At 43.3% G+C, this 14897-nt stretch overlaps 1 protein-coding gene across 2 annotated transcripts in view; it reads right to left on the reverse strand.

The window, feature by feature from the left end:
* The window catches only part of gulp1 (GULP PTB domain containing engulfment adaptor 1), a 132398-nt gene extending 118921 nt beyond the window's left edge, over window positions 1–13477 (reverse strand). For both annotated transcript variants that reach the window (XM_018097629.2, XM_031893544.1), the window contains exon 1: window positions 13375–13477. The gene's annotated coding sequence lies outside the window, so the exon portion shown is untranslated. The remainder of the gene's footprint in view (window positions 1–13374) is intronic.
* Between the last annotated feature and the right edge of the window lie 1420 nt (window positions 13478–14897).

A 14897-nucleotide genomic window follows, 5' to 3' on the forward strand; every position in this document is an offset into this window, starting at 1 on the left:
CTAGTCATGCTGGTAATAATATTTTTTAGCCAAAAAAAATACACTATTTTCCCACCAATGCTGTATGTATGCATATGTATACAGTGTATACATGTAAATTACCCCCTACTGTGAAGGGTTTCCCTCAAATGTAGATTCCAAACAGACTTTATAAATTGAAAACTTAACCCTCCAACATGACAATACATTTTTTGTACAAGTACAAGGCACATCAATGGGGTCCAATGTGGCCCCTACCTTTGCAAACATTTGTATGAATCAATTTAAAAAAAGGTTTGTATATACAAACATATTATACTGTAAATATTGTAAAAAATGGATGTGCTACATCAATGATGTGTTTGCAGTATGGGCCGGGCCACGTTGGACCCTAGAAGCATTTGTGCAGGAAATAAATAGTGTACTTCCTTTTATCAGATTCTCACTAAATGTCAGTTCCATTGAAATTCCCTTTTTGGATACAGGAGTGTATAAAGGTGAGGACAGGCTTCTAACTGATCTCTATGTGAAACCAACAGATCGGAATCTGTTACTACATTTCAAATCCTTTCATCCGCCACAGCTGAAAAAAGCTCTACCAAAATCACAAGAGTAAAGAAGATAGCAACCTCAGAGGAAAATGTGGATAAGAGGTTAAAAGAAATGTGTAACAAATTGCGGCTAGGGGGTATCCAAATGATTTATTCCAATGACAGTTGGAGGACATTCAGACACAGGATAGAAGAGAAATGCTTCAAAAACGGCCAAAAAAAGTGGGAAATCATGTGACTTTTGTGACCCAATATAACACCTTAAGCAAGCAAATTACTCAAATTTTGAGGAGGCAGGCTGTTGCAGCTCATTTTATTGAATGTGGACATAGACTGAACCAACTTAAATTTCAAATTGTTGAGACAGTTGAGTTGAAAAGGAGAGGAGGAAATAGATTGAAGGAACTGCTATATAGGGATTCCTTCTGGATACATAAATTAGAGTATCCAGAGTCCTTTTGGATTAAATAAAAAATATGACCTGAGACCTATATTCAGATGGATTTTCCTCCTTCTTTTCATGTATATAAAGAAAACTCTATATGGTTTTTAATTTATTTATTTTTTTTATGTGATTTAGATTTTAAGATATGGATTATTATCATGTTGCTTTTTAAAAAAAAAACACTTAAGGATGTGAGACACATAAATGGTTACTCTGGACTTGATACATTGTTTTTTGCTACACTATTACAGGTATAGGACCCATTATCCGGAATGCTCGGGACCAAGGGTATTCCGGATAAGGGGTCTTTCCATAATTTGGATCTCCATACCTTAAGTCTACTAAAAAATTAATAAAACATTAATTAAACCCAATAGGATTGTTTTGCATCCAATAAGGATTATTTATATCTTAGTTGGGATCAAATACAAGGTTCTGTTTTATTTCTACTTAAAAAAAGGAAATCAGTTTTAAAATTCTGAATTATTTGCTTATAATGGAGTCTATGGGAGACGGGCTTTCCGTAATTCGGAGCTTTCTGGATAACGGGTTTCCGGATAAGGGGTCCGATACCTGTATATGCAAAGTTGAATCCACTAGGTGGTGCACAAGGGTGTAAAAAGGAAGGTGTTTAATTGTTAGTATCTAGTAGAATTAAGTCTAAAACAACTGGACTTTTCTGAGTTTTTCTTGAAAACGTTTCACCACTCATCCGAGTGGCTTCTTCAGTTCAAATGACTGGTAGGGAATTCCCCGGTATTTAAACTCTTGATGGTAGTAGAGTCACAGACATCCAATCACAATGGTTCCATTGAACTTGTTCAGTTAGGTGTTAGCTGAAACTGACAGGTGTAAGATTGTTAATTGTTAGCTTGGTAAAAGGCCACACATGGCTTGAAACGTTGCTGTAATGCCCTAAAAAATATATGCAATAAAGGCATTTTAATTAAGAACACAAGTGGTGCTGTTCCAGACTGTTTTTGCTTGGATGTGCCGATGGGAAGTGGCCATTGGGGAACCTGCACTATTTCAGAATAGAAACAAGGTGTTGTGCTGACTACTATCTACAAATATGATATTTTAAATAAAAGGTGGAACTGAAAAGATCAGCTACAGGCTACATATCTAAATAATATCCAAAAATCTATCTCAAATTATTTGGGCCATGAGGAAAGCACACTTGATACTCTTGGGAGAGGATATGGAGCTCTGCCTCTTGCTTATGTTCTAGATGTCCCATTATAAAATAAAATAAAAAATGTATGTCTAATATGTATGAATGAATTTTAATGTTTTATCACATACAACAGATGTACAGCAGATACATTGAAACTTTTTCTATACCACCCACCTCTCAATTGCCCCAGAACCTATTTTGCGTGAAAAGAAAGAAATAAGAACCACATGTAGTTAGATACCTTAAAAGACATGTAAAGCCTACATTTTCCTACAATGTATATCAGTTGGGCACAACACCCCCATCCAAATGCCATCATTTGTACTGCATATATCCCCTCCGTTTGCCAGCACAATCACATTTTCCTAAAGCAAATAGCAGCTTTCACCAGGTGGCCATTTTTCCTCTGATACATAATCAGATACATCTAAATCTGCAAACAGCATACACACACAGACCCTTATTCAGCATACATTTCATCAAGAATACAGACTCACACAAGCAGAACTGTCTTGATAAAAGTTCTGCTTTGTTTGAGCTGAGCTCAGGAGAGGAGGTTAGGAGAAAAAAAAATGAAACAGACAGCTAGAGCTGAGTTCCTATGGGAACCAGCAATGCCATCTCTTCACTGGCTGCTAGACTGGGGGGGGGGGGCATGTTTAGTAATCTGAGCTTAGAACAACTGAGCATGCCTGACAAGCCAGAAGTCAAAGCAAATTCCTGAGGGGGGCCAAGTGGGTTACAGGAGGAGAAGGAAATCTAAGTGATTAAGGAGAGGTTGCAGCCTTACTATTAACCTCTGAACAACCAGAATGGCAGGTAATTTAAAAAGTTCAATGAGGCTAAACATTTTGATAATTTATAGCTTTTAACAATTAACTTAACAAAGTTATGGCTAATTATTGAAGCAGCCTTCCATCCCCCACCCTCCAGAATCTCTGGTTCCCTGGTCTGTGTCAGTGGCGCAGAAATTTGTAATTAACAGAGAAAAGGGAAAGCTGATTTGTAGTGATGAGCGAATCTGTCCTGTTTCGCTTTGCCGGAAAATTTGCGAATCTTTCAAAAGATTCTTATGATGCCCGCGACTATTCTTGCGACAGTTTTTGGATGCGCGACTATTCAGCCCTAAACATAGATTTTGCTTGGGCGCCGTCAATATTTTAACCTGCCCAATCGACGAAACGACTGATATCCGCAGCCTTTGCGATATCGGTTGTCTCATCTACTCACCATACACGCACCGAATATCGCACAAAACAAAGTTTTGTACGATAATATCGGTGCATGTATGGCCAGTTTTAGAACAGCTGTCATGCACCCTCCTGCAATTTACACATACAGATACAAATCTTACTTCAATAGCCAGATACAGGTATAACAAAAGAGTGTATAAAAGAGACTTTCCCTGTACCAGTCACAGAGACACATCACTTGCAGCAATATTACAGACCTCTGCACAGGCAACTGTGTGTGTACAGGCACATAGATTCCTGTATGTTGGATTTACAGACACCTCTCTATGTCTCTCAGTCAGAGCTCAATGGTGGACTGATGAGCCACGCTTTCAGGCATCTTGATTAGCTAGCTGAGTCTAATCAGGCCCATCTGGTCATTCTATAGCAGTGATCCCCAACCAGTGGCTCGGGGGCAACAAGTTGCTCCCCAACCCCTTGGATGTTGCTCCCAGTAGCCTCAAAGTTGGTGCCCATTTTTGTATTTCTGACTTCCTAAACATAGCCTCTAGTAGTCTGCAAGTCCACATTGGGCTACTAATTAACCAATCTACGTCCTTATTGGTCACCTACTAGGAAAGTTTTTGTGCTTGTGTTGCTCCCCAGCTTTTTTTTCACTGAAATGTTGCTCACAGGTAAAAAAGGTTGGGGATCCCTGTTCTATAGCATTTACTCTGCTATAGCCAATCCATGTATTCTTAAGGAATGGCTTTATATTCTGTTATCGATTAGCTTGCATACATATGAGGTGTAACTACAATGTTACTGTACAAACAGTAGCACAAGTTACTGTTTCTACAACATTTATTTATAAGTTATAGAAAAGGCAAAGTGTAGTTTTATGGGTATGTGCAAGTGGATGCCCTAAAGTTATTGTTTAACTACAACTCCAAGATAACCTGCCAGCTCGCTTGGCATGTATGTCTTAAATTGCTATACCTTTGCTAAATAACTTGATTGCTGCTGATCAAAAAAGTAAGTGATATGTGGCTTCTTTCATGTTTTTAAGAAGAATAAGAAAATGTAGGTGTTTGTTAGTGAGTAAGACAGGTGTCAGACAATGTAAGGGTGAATTAGGTTGAATTTTTAAAACTTCAAATCTTCAAAGTCTTTTCTAGGTTTTCTATCAGAAAGGAACCCCTATCTGATGGGCAGGTGGGGGGTTGACCTTTAGATGTCAGTCAAGAACAGTTGGACCACTTCCACTCCTCTCTGCCTGTCAGAACTGAGCCAAGTTAAGCAGATTCCCATGCATGATAGTTCCTCTTTAAATATTGGAATTACATAAGATTTCCTCCACTACATAGGCACCATACCAAATCAAAATGAGTCTGAGAAAATCAGAAAAAGAGGGTCTGGCTAGAACTTAACTGAGCTCTCTAAGAACCAGAGGGTGTATTCCATTGGATCCTGTTCCTTGTTCACATTAATTTTGTGTAAACCTTTATGCACCGTATCCTTAATCAACCACTGGCTGATCCATAAGTGTGCCTATCAGGTGGGTGTCAAAACTCTGACTCCTCTGTTGTATACACCAAAGAAAAGAACCAAATTATTCCCATTATTTTATGGAGCCATACTTTTAGCCTAAAAAGCGAGGCTTGAGATTTCTGTTGGCAGTCGTGCAAAGCAAAACTGGAATGTAGAAAATCCTATACATTCAAATAATATGAAACCACAAAGCTAGTTCTTTAGTTCCTATTTAGACATTTCTCAGTGCTATGATTAGCCCACCATTTTAGTTTGAAAGTGTTAAAAAGGGTCAGTCCCTATTTGCCATAGCCCTTAACTTTTTAAAAACTTTTAATGACTTTAAAATAATCCCATTACATTAAGGGATTCTGATAAATTCCCTAAAAACAAGCAACGTTCCAATATACATGCTTTATTTTATATATAACCAACCCTATGTCGGATTACAGCAGAAACAAAGCAAGAGGTTGACTGAGGCTGCTTGTGACAGCAGAGGAAAACTGATTGTATGAAAACAAATAAAGCATATATAGTGAAAAGTTGTTTTTAGGGATTCTATCATCCCCTTTAAGAGGCAAGGATTGTAAAATCTAGTACTGATATAAAATAACCAGCAAGCAAGAATCTACAGTTTCAAAATGCATTTTTGCCTAAGCAATAATATATATTTACCGAAAACACACATGCAGCAAGAGCAAAGTCCTTTGTCTAGAAAGGGTTAAACCTGTAATTATGATAATGAAATCAGCCTTAATAATGCCTGTCAGTGCATTAGAAACAAATTTAACTTTGATTCGGAAGCACAAAAAAATTGGATTTCATACATAAAACCTTATTCACTCAAGTTTGCTTATCTCTTCTTTAGTAACCAATGCAAAATGAATTATGTCAAATATTTTCTTGCTCCATTTTTTTGAGCTGTCAGCAATCCAACAGGATCTTACAATGGTCTGTTAAAACTGACCCCTGGATTTGACATACATGACCATAAGGTCAGAAGTATGGTTGAAATCAACCGAACTAATGACCAAATCTGCTCATGTGTAGGGGATCAGAGGAGTCTTTCCCCTGGTTTTGTATCTGTTATAAAGGGGTTGAGTAACCAGCTGATTGTGCTCTGCTTTGCATCTAGCTCCAAACTATAAAGAGAGAGATCTTCTAAGTTGCTGGTGGATGCCTTTACCTCAGTGTGAGTATCCAGTGTGTATCCTCTGTGTGAGGACAGGTCTTTCTTGAGTGCCTGCTACATGGAAGCAACAGCCTATCCAAAGGGAGAGGTACTTTGGGGCAGGTAGCAATATCTGGGGAAACTAAAGAGCTCTTGGCAAAGGGACTTTGTCAGAGACTGAACTGGGCAAGGGAATTTCCACCAGGAGTGGAGTGTGGGACTGGGTCCTGGGAGAGACTGAGCCAGGAGTTGGCTAATCCACAATGCAGAGTTTATACTGTTTGTATTTTACAGTTATTCCACTTTTCTAAACTGCTACATAAAGTTTATCTTTGCTGAAAAACTCTGTGTGATTATTTCCTGGTGGAATGAGGTGTGCTCCTCTGTGTCCACTAGGTGGAGGTACTGTGTGGTAAATCCCAGTTCCCAGTATCTTTCATATATAAAGAGAATTCAGCCCTTCTAAAATACGTACAAACCAGAGTGGCGAATGTAATCCAGTTTCTGCAGAAGTGTGTCTAGAAAGGGTTACATTTTGGAGGCACTGCTGATATGTCTATTGCGAAGCTGGAAATGTTTGATGAAAGTATGTCTGCACTTGAAACTCTGCAAAGTGTTCGGCAGTGGTGTAATGTTTTGGGACTTAACACCCGAAAGATTGCTGTTGTGGGGCCCATGGTTCCCAATGTGAGATCCTAGATGGGGAACAAATTTTCTACCGCCCAAGAGTGGCTGTGTCATGGCGAGATTCCGCTAGGGTCCTGCTGAATGTTCTTAAACAGAGCCCCAGAGAGATAGACCCCAGAGAGTTTCCCCCTATTGATGCTAAAAGTAAAGGGCCATGGAAGATTGTTCTGACATGTCTGATGACCCAAATGAGTTAACTACCCATGATGATGTCCTTGTTATCCAGTTACTGCACCGGAAGGTGTGTTGCTGAAAAATAAACTGTTTGATTCGTCATTTGAACAGAGTCAAGTAAAGTGATATCCATCCTGTGAGAGCGTTGTCTCCAAGAGGAGTTGGCATAGCTTGGGAGGCTGGCTGGTTGAGACCCAATCTGTACTGTGTAAGGTACGCCGGTGGCTTGGGAAGTTATATGGAAGATGTTACAAGTGCTAAGTGATGGGTCATTAGGCTCTAAATTGTAAGACTTACAAAGATTCAACAGTACAGAAGTCCTACTTTGAGCCTTCAATATATGAGGGTGACTCCAGTGAAGAACACGAGGTGTTAAGTTAAAAGAAGTCTTCTGCGGAGAACCCTGTTGGTATGAAGGTAGACTGGAATCCTTGATTCTTGATCCCCTCGATAGATCTAAGAGACTAGGTCTAGGCAAGCACAAGTCTCCAGTTAATGCCCCTGTTAGTTTCTCAGGTAACAGCAGTGAGGTAGAAATTGTTGAGAGTTGTACTGTTTATGAGTGTCAGGGGATACGGCAAGCGAGGACATTGTCCAAGGGAGAGTGTAGGGGATCAGAGGACTCTTTCCCCTGTTTTTCTGTCTGTGATGTTATCTAGCCCAGTTACAGACTGGAGAAAAACCTGAGTGGCTGGAAGCCCCAGTGCACTTCTGGAAGAAAAGGAGGATCCAGGGAGTGCCTGGTTTTGGATCCAGAACCAGGGGTGGGATGAGCAGGTTATAAAGGGCCCTGTTGCAAAGCCAGACAGAGAGAGCCAGATCCGGAGTAAGTAACCAGCTGAGTGTGCTCTGCTGCATTGAGATCCAGACTATAAAGAGAGAGGTTCTGCTTGTGTGAGAATATGTGTTTCTTGAGTGCCTCCTACATGCAAGCAACTGCCTATCCAAAGGGAGAGTTACTTTGGGGCAGGTAGCGCTACCTGGGGAAACTAAAGAGCTCTTGGGGAAGGGACTTTGTTAAAGACTGAACTGGGCAAGGGTATTTCCACCAGGAGTGGAGTGTGGTACTGTGTCCTGGGAGAGAGTGAGCTGGGAGTTGGCTAATCCATATGGGTTCCCCAAAACAGGGTTTATACTATTTGTATTTTATAGTTACTCCACTTTTCTAAACTGCTATATAACGTTTATCTTTGCTGCAAAACTGAGTGTGATTATTTCCTAGTGGAATTCCCCGGAGGTGTGTTCCTCAGTGTCCACTAGGTGGAAACACTGCGCTGTAAATCCTAGTTCCCAGTACCTTTCACAAGTGTGCCAAGAAAGAGTTACAAGTATATGCAACTTTTAATTAAGCTGATGTAGTAACTCTTTCAAGTGAAAAAATGGAGCATTTGTTCTGGGAGTTTTTAAAGGACAAGGGAAATTTTTAGATGCCTGCCAGGGAATAAAGCTTACTTTTTTTCTGTGGGTCAGCATGCTGCAGCCTTCAGACAGTTGCTAAGCCAAGTCACCACAACACTCTATACAGTAAAATGAAACATAAATAATGAAAACCAGTGTAACTACTTATCTGCCATAAAGCACAAAATCAAGTGCACTGGCTGTCAGTTACCTGACTGCCAGAACCTTAGAGTTTCTTCTTTGATCTATAACATGACAAGCCAAGTTTCTTATCTGGCAGCACCTTACCTGCCAGCAGGTAAGGGGTTGATAAAAGAAACGAACAAGCACTGAGAGAATATTTCTCTAGAGGTGTTATGATCCCTTTAAGTGACAAGATTTAATTACAAAAACACTTTCCATTATGAAATCTGGAGATAGACAAGTAATACATATTGCAACTATATTCCCTCTGCTTTGTCCATCAGCACTGGCTGTATAAATCACAGAAAAACATTCACCTGTACATATCATATCATTATATAATCACTGTGTACAACTGAATTAGTTTTCAGAAAGATAAATATATAATGTCCATAATTATCAGTAATGTTAGCTTACCATATATTGAGGATAATGTTATACCTGCTGTAATTTATATAGCTATTAGAAGAAATTATCTAATCCTATAAAAACCATGTGCCACCCCCCTCAGCATTTTGTAAAAGTTGCAGAACTCTGAAGTGCTTTTTTAATGGCTTTTTAAATATACATGGGCATATATTATTCCATATCCTCCACAGTGCTAGGGCTGTCCACTGGTAATATTTACTTTCCCTTGCCTCCAGGAAGCCTGGAGTCAATGCAATGCTGGGGACTCAGTTGATGAGAAAATGTATTGATGTTGGAGTTACTAGAAGGAACTGTACTCCATAAATTTTGCTGGAAAATTATCAAATTCTTGGCACATCATGGTATGTCCCCTCTTACTGTAGGCACCAAGCCTCTATTGGCAATTATCTTTCCATCCTGCCTATGTTAGGTTGTCTGTTTTGGATGTGCTTCAGTGCGGGTCTTGGTGATATGTGGCCAGGCACCTTAAATTATAACTGCCTGTTAGCTTTGATATGGGTGTTCTGATCATTATCATAACTATATTTTTCAAAACAAGTTATTGTTTTTAATAATACACACCTTTCTGTTAATCATGTAACACAAATTACATTATGAAGCACCAATTACAACTGATCACTAATCACTTTTTATAGTTTACAGAATAGTCATAGTCTCGAGTAACCATTTACGGCTTGGATCAGATGTGGGAAAACAAAATTGTGCCAATGAACTGTACTTATCTAAATATAGAAGGGAATGAGCTTTAAAAAGTTGTGTTTCGTACTAATTTGTTGAAGATTTCTAAAAAAAAAAAACCACTAGCCCCACCCACCTGTTCCACTTCTTGCTGCCTCCTTTCCCAAGCTGTGCAAAGGGGCCAGTGGCACTCGGCGCTGCGGGATATGAACCAATCACCAGCTAGGCTGACCTGATAGGGATCTGAAGCCTGTCCTTGCTTGTATGACTTCAGGGCTGCTCCCCTCCTACTGTGCTTCTGGCAGGGACCATTAAGACCACCCCTCAATCGATACAGGGACCTGAGAGGATCTATAGCAGTGATCCCCAACCAGTGGCTCGTGAGCAACATGTTGCTCATCAACCCCATAGATGTTTCTCTCAGTGTCCCTAAACCAAGTAGTTATTTTTGAATTCCTGACCTGGTGCCAAGTTTTGGTTGAATAAAAACAAGATTTACTACCAACTAAAGCCCCCTGTCAGCTGGCACAGAGGCTACCTAATAGCCAATCTTAGCCCTAATTTGGCACCTCCATGAACTTTTATGATGCTTGTGTTGCTCTCCAAGTCTTTTTACATTTAACTGTGGCTCATGAGTAAAGGTCCCCATACACGGGCCGATTATAGCTGCCGATATTGGTCCCTTGGACCGATTCGGCAGCTAATCAGCCCGTGTATGGGCAGAACCGAGCGGCCTGGCCGACTGATATCTGGCCTGAAATTGGCCAGATCTCGATCGGCCAGGTTAGAAAATCCAGTCGGATCGGGGACCGCATCGGCTCGTTGATGCGGTCCCCGAACCGACTGCCCCATGGCCGCAATGTAATCCGATCGTTTGGCCCCAGGGCCACATCGCCAAGCGAGCGGATCTTATAGTGTATGGGGACCTTAAGAAAGGTTGGGGATCCCTGATCTATAGGGAACTTAATAAAGGGGACAGATAGTTTTAAATTTTTAACCTAAAGTGAAACCAGCACCATATATTATTCATTACTGCCTACAAGTTTAGAGATGTTTTTATTTATCCTATATGTCTACTTTAATGGAAAAACTATCACACTGTAAAACTCCTCTGTAACATGTTTTATGAAACACACAGTCGATAGTAAACAAAGAATCCCCTTTTCTCTGTAATAATAAAACAGTAGCTTGCACTTGATGGCAACTGAACTGCACAAATCCATATTAGTGGCAAAACAATCCCATTGGGTTTATTTCATGTTAGTTAAGGCATGAGAGAAAAATCCCTTATTTGGAAAATCCAGATTCCAAGTATTCTGGATAATAGATCCCAGTTGAGTAATGTATTCACCAATATTGTAAATGTACTAAAAACAATTCTCCTTTCTTGTTTAAATGCAGAATTCCCTTCTTAGAGTGTGTCTGGCCTAAAACTGTACTACTGCATCAATTCAGTTTCAATAAAGTATTAATGTTGTATAAAAGAAAATGCTTGTGTCTCAGCCGGTACCTCAGTGTGTTGTTGAAGTAGAAGTATAAGCTCCAAGCCTCCATTATCACAAACTCTCCCATCTCAACTAGAGCTAGCAGAACAATACAGGAGAGAAAGACTTCCAGGAATTACAGTGACACTAGGAATGAACTGTGACTCTCAATTCTTCCTTTTAATTGATGCCAAAAGTTTATTCCGCTCCTCCATGTAGGCCAAAAGCCCCTAAACTGAGCCCAAAGCAACAGTGTTCCATGAGCCTTCTATAATCCCCATGCCCTGTTACTGCCCCAGCTAACACCCTGCAGTGCAGCCATGCCCCGTTATTGCCCCAGCTAACAACCTGCAGTGCAGCCATGCCCCGTCATTGCCCCAGCTAACACCCTGCGGTGCAGCTATGCCCCGTTATTGCCCCAGCTAACACCCTGCGGTGCAGCCATGCCCCGTTATTGCCCCAGCTAATACCCTGCAGTGCAGCCATGCCCTGTTATTGCCCCAGCTAATACCCTGCAGTGCAGCCATGCCCCGTTATTGCCCCAGCTAATACCCTGCAGTGCAGCCATGCCCTGTTATTGCCCCAGCTAACACCCTGCAGTGTAGCCATGCCCTGTTACTGCCCCAGCTAACACCCTGCGGTGCAGCCATGCCCTGTTATTGCCCCAGCTAACATCCTGCAGTGCAGCCATGCCCCGTTATTGCCCCAGCTAACACCCTGCGGTGCAGCCATGCCCCGTTATTGCCCCAGCTAACACCCTGCGGTGCAGCCATGCCCCGTTATTGCCCCAGCTAACACCCTGCGGTGCAGCCATGCCCCGTTATTGCCCCAGCTAATACCCTGCAGAGCAGCCATGCCCTGTTATTGCCCCAGCCAACAACCTGCAGTGCAGCCATGCCCTGTTATTGCCCCAGCTAACAACCTGCAGTGCAGCCATGCCCCGTTATTGCCCCAGCTAACACCCTGCAGTGCAGCCATGCCCCGTTATTGCCCCAGCTAACACCCTGCGGTGCAGCCATGCCCCGTTATTGCCCCAGCTAACAACCTGCGGTGCAGCCATGCCCCGTTATTGCCCCAGCTAACAACCTGCGGTGCAGCCATGCCCCGTTATTGCCCCAGCTAACAACCTGCGGTGCAGCCATGCCCTGTTATTGCCCCAGTTAACACCCTGCGGTGCAGCCATGCCCTGTTACTGCCCCAGCTAACACCCTGCAGTGCAGCCATGCCCCCTTATTGCCCCAGCTAACACCCTGCAGTGCAGCCATGCCCCCTTATTGCCCCAGCTAACACCCTGCAGTGCAGCCATGCCCCCTTATTGCCCCAGCTAACACCCTGCAGTGCAGCCATGCCCCGTTATTGCCCCAGCTAACACCCTGCAGTGCAGCCATGCCCCGTTATTGCCCCAGCTAACACCCTGCGGTGCAGCCATGCCCCGTTATTGCCCCAGCTAACAACCTGCGGTGCAGCCATGCCCCGTTATTGCCCCAGCTAACACCCTGCGGTGCAGCCATGCCCCGTTATTGCCCCAGCTAACAACCTGCGGTGCAGCCATGCCCTGTTATTGCCCCAGTTAACACCCTGCGGTGCAGCCATGCCCTGTTACTGCCCCAGCTAACACCCTGCAGTGCAGCCATGCCCCCTTATTGCCCCAGCTAACACCCTGCAGTGCAGCCATGCCCTGTTATCGCCCCAGCTAACACCCTGCGGTGCAGCCATGCCCCCTTATTGCCCCAGCTAATACCCTGCAGTGCAGCCATGCCCCCTTATTGCCCCAGCTAACACCCTGCAGTGCAGCCATTTAGAGTCTCGGCAGCTGTTGCAAGAGTCCTGATCCCACATTCTTGTAACTCTGGATTTCCCAACTGTGGCCAACACAAACAGTTGCACAAAGAAGTAATAAAAAAATAGCCAGAGAGCCTAGTGCCACAAAGTGACCATTCCAGAAATCACATATGAAGTTCAACAACCTCAGTTTGCACTCGTTACTCCCGGGCAAGCTTTATATGAATCCTGCAGAGGTCAGCACAACGGGTCCCACAAACCTCATCTTATGTACTCCGGCTGTCTCTGCCCTACAACTTTATACACAGCGATGTCTGCTCAGAAAGTCACAGCAGCAAGTTGCCCGCGACACAAATCTGTGCTGCCCATTGCGCTAATGAAGTGCTCCATGGCTGGGCAGACACTGCTGAGATTGGAACACTGAGGGAACAGAGTTTATGTACGTGCCTATTCCCAATGGCATCTATTTACGTCCTCCCCCGTTAGCCCTAATCCCACCCCTTCCTTTGGAATCTCACAGAATCACCCGCTTACCCTTGGCTGTGCAGAAAAGCCGCAGATGCTCCAGCCGCAAGTCGCACTCCCAGGCTCAGCTCTGGAGCCTCTCAGCCAAGCCCGTGACGTCACAGGGGCCCCCACCCGACACCCCCTCCCGCTGTTTCAATGGCAGGCAGGCTACAGCCACCCTTTCCCTGCTGGAATGTCCAGACGACAAAGGGCAACTTATGCCTTCCTTTGATCATGACCGGGAAGCGTGCCAGGAATTGAATTTGCCTCTGCCCCCTCACCATGCTCTTGGCTTAGTGACTAACTGGATCCATTTACAAATCTTGGAACAAATGACTGAAATCCTCTACATTTCCTAAAGGCTGTTGATATTTTGATGCTCAGACAGTTCAGCAGCTATTGAAGTGCTCTGGCGAACGGATTTTCCTTTCCTTCAGCATCAGATGTTCATTTCAAGTAGTGAAGTGGCCGATTGCATATTGTGTCTGCATTTACCGATTATTTGGCATATTAATATATGCTGCTGCTGCACGGATCTACAGTATGTGGCTGAGTCTACCAATACCGACAGATAGTTACACATGGAAAAAATATTTCCCTGTTGTAACATTAAAGTATACAAAAAATTTCTAACCAGTGCAATTTCTTATAAACAACACTTCAGATGCAGTACTTTTATCCTGCTCATAAAACTCTGGAGTCACATCCAGGGTTCGACTGGGCTGCCAGGAAAAAACCCGGTGGGCCCTGTTGACCCAGACACAATCCCCCCAGGGCACTATCCGAGACGCAGGTCTCCCACCCGCCTCCCCCGACGTGCTGTTTGTAAATTTAAGGCTGATGCCACGTGGCTTAGGGCTGATATTTTCGGCAAGCGGAAAAACGCTTGGCGAAAATTCAGCCCTACGCCTGCTACTTGTGCCTGCACCCGAATGAATGAGATACGCTCGGTTGCAGGCACATGTAGCCGATATACGCATGAAAACGTGAGATAATGCGAAGTCTCGCGTTTTTCATGCGTATATCGGCTACATGTGCCTGCACCCGAGCGTATCTCATTCATTCGGGTGCAGGCACAAGTAGCAGGCGTAGGGCTGAATTTTCGCCAAGCGTTTTTCCGCTTGCCGAATATATCTGCTCTACGCCACGTGTGGCATCAGCCTTAAGGAGACATATCCTATAAAAAGTAAGAATGTACCAGTGAATTATACTCCTACGTGTAGATATAGAAGGATTGTGCTTAAGAAGTTGTGTTTCTGACAGATTTCTTGAGAAATTCCACAAAAACCCCACTAGCCCCGCCCATCTGTTCCACTTCCTGCTGGCTGATTTCTCTGGATGAGCTGGGGAGCCGGCGGCCCTCAGTACACTGCACTGTAGGATAGGAACCAATCAGCAGCTAGGCTGACCTGATAGGGAACTGAAGCCTGTCTTTGTTTGGGTGAGTGCAGGGCTGTGATTGGCTCTCCCCCTCCTACTGTGCTTCTGGCAGGGACCGTTAGGACACGCCCACTCTTCATTTCATACTGAACGGAGAAGTGATACGATCT

The sequence above is a fragment of the Xenopus tropicalis genome, chromosome 9 (assembly GCF_000004195.4).
Source record: "Xenopus tropicalis strain Nigerian chromosome 9, UCB_Xtro_10.0, whole genome shotgun sequence".
Taxonomy (NCBI): Eukaryota; Metazoa; Chordata; class Amphibia; order Anura; family Pipidae; genus Xenopus; species Xenopus tropicalis.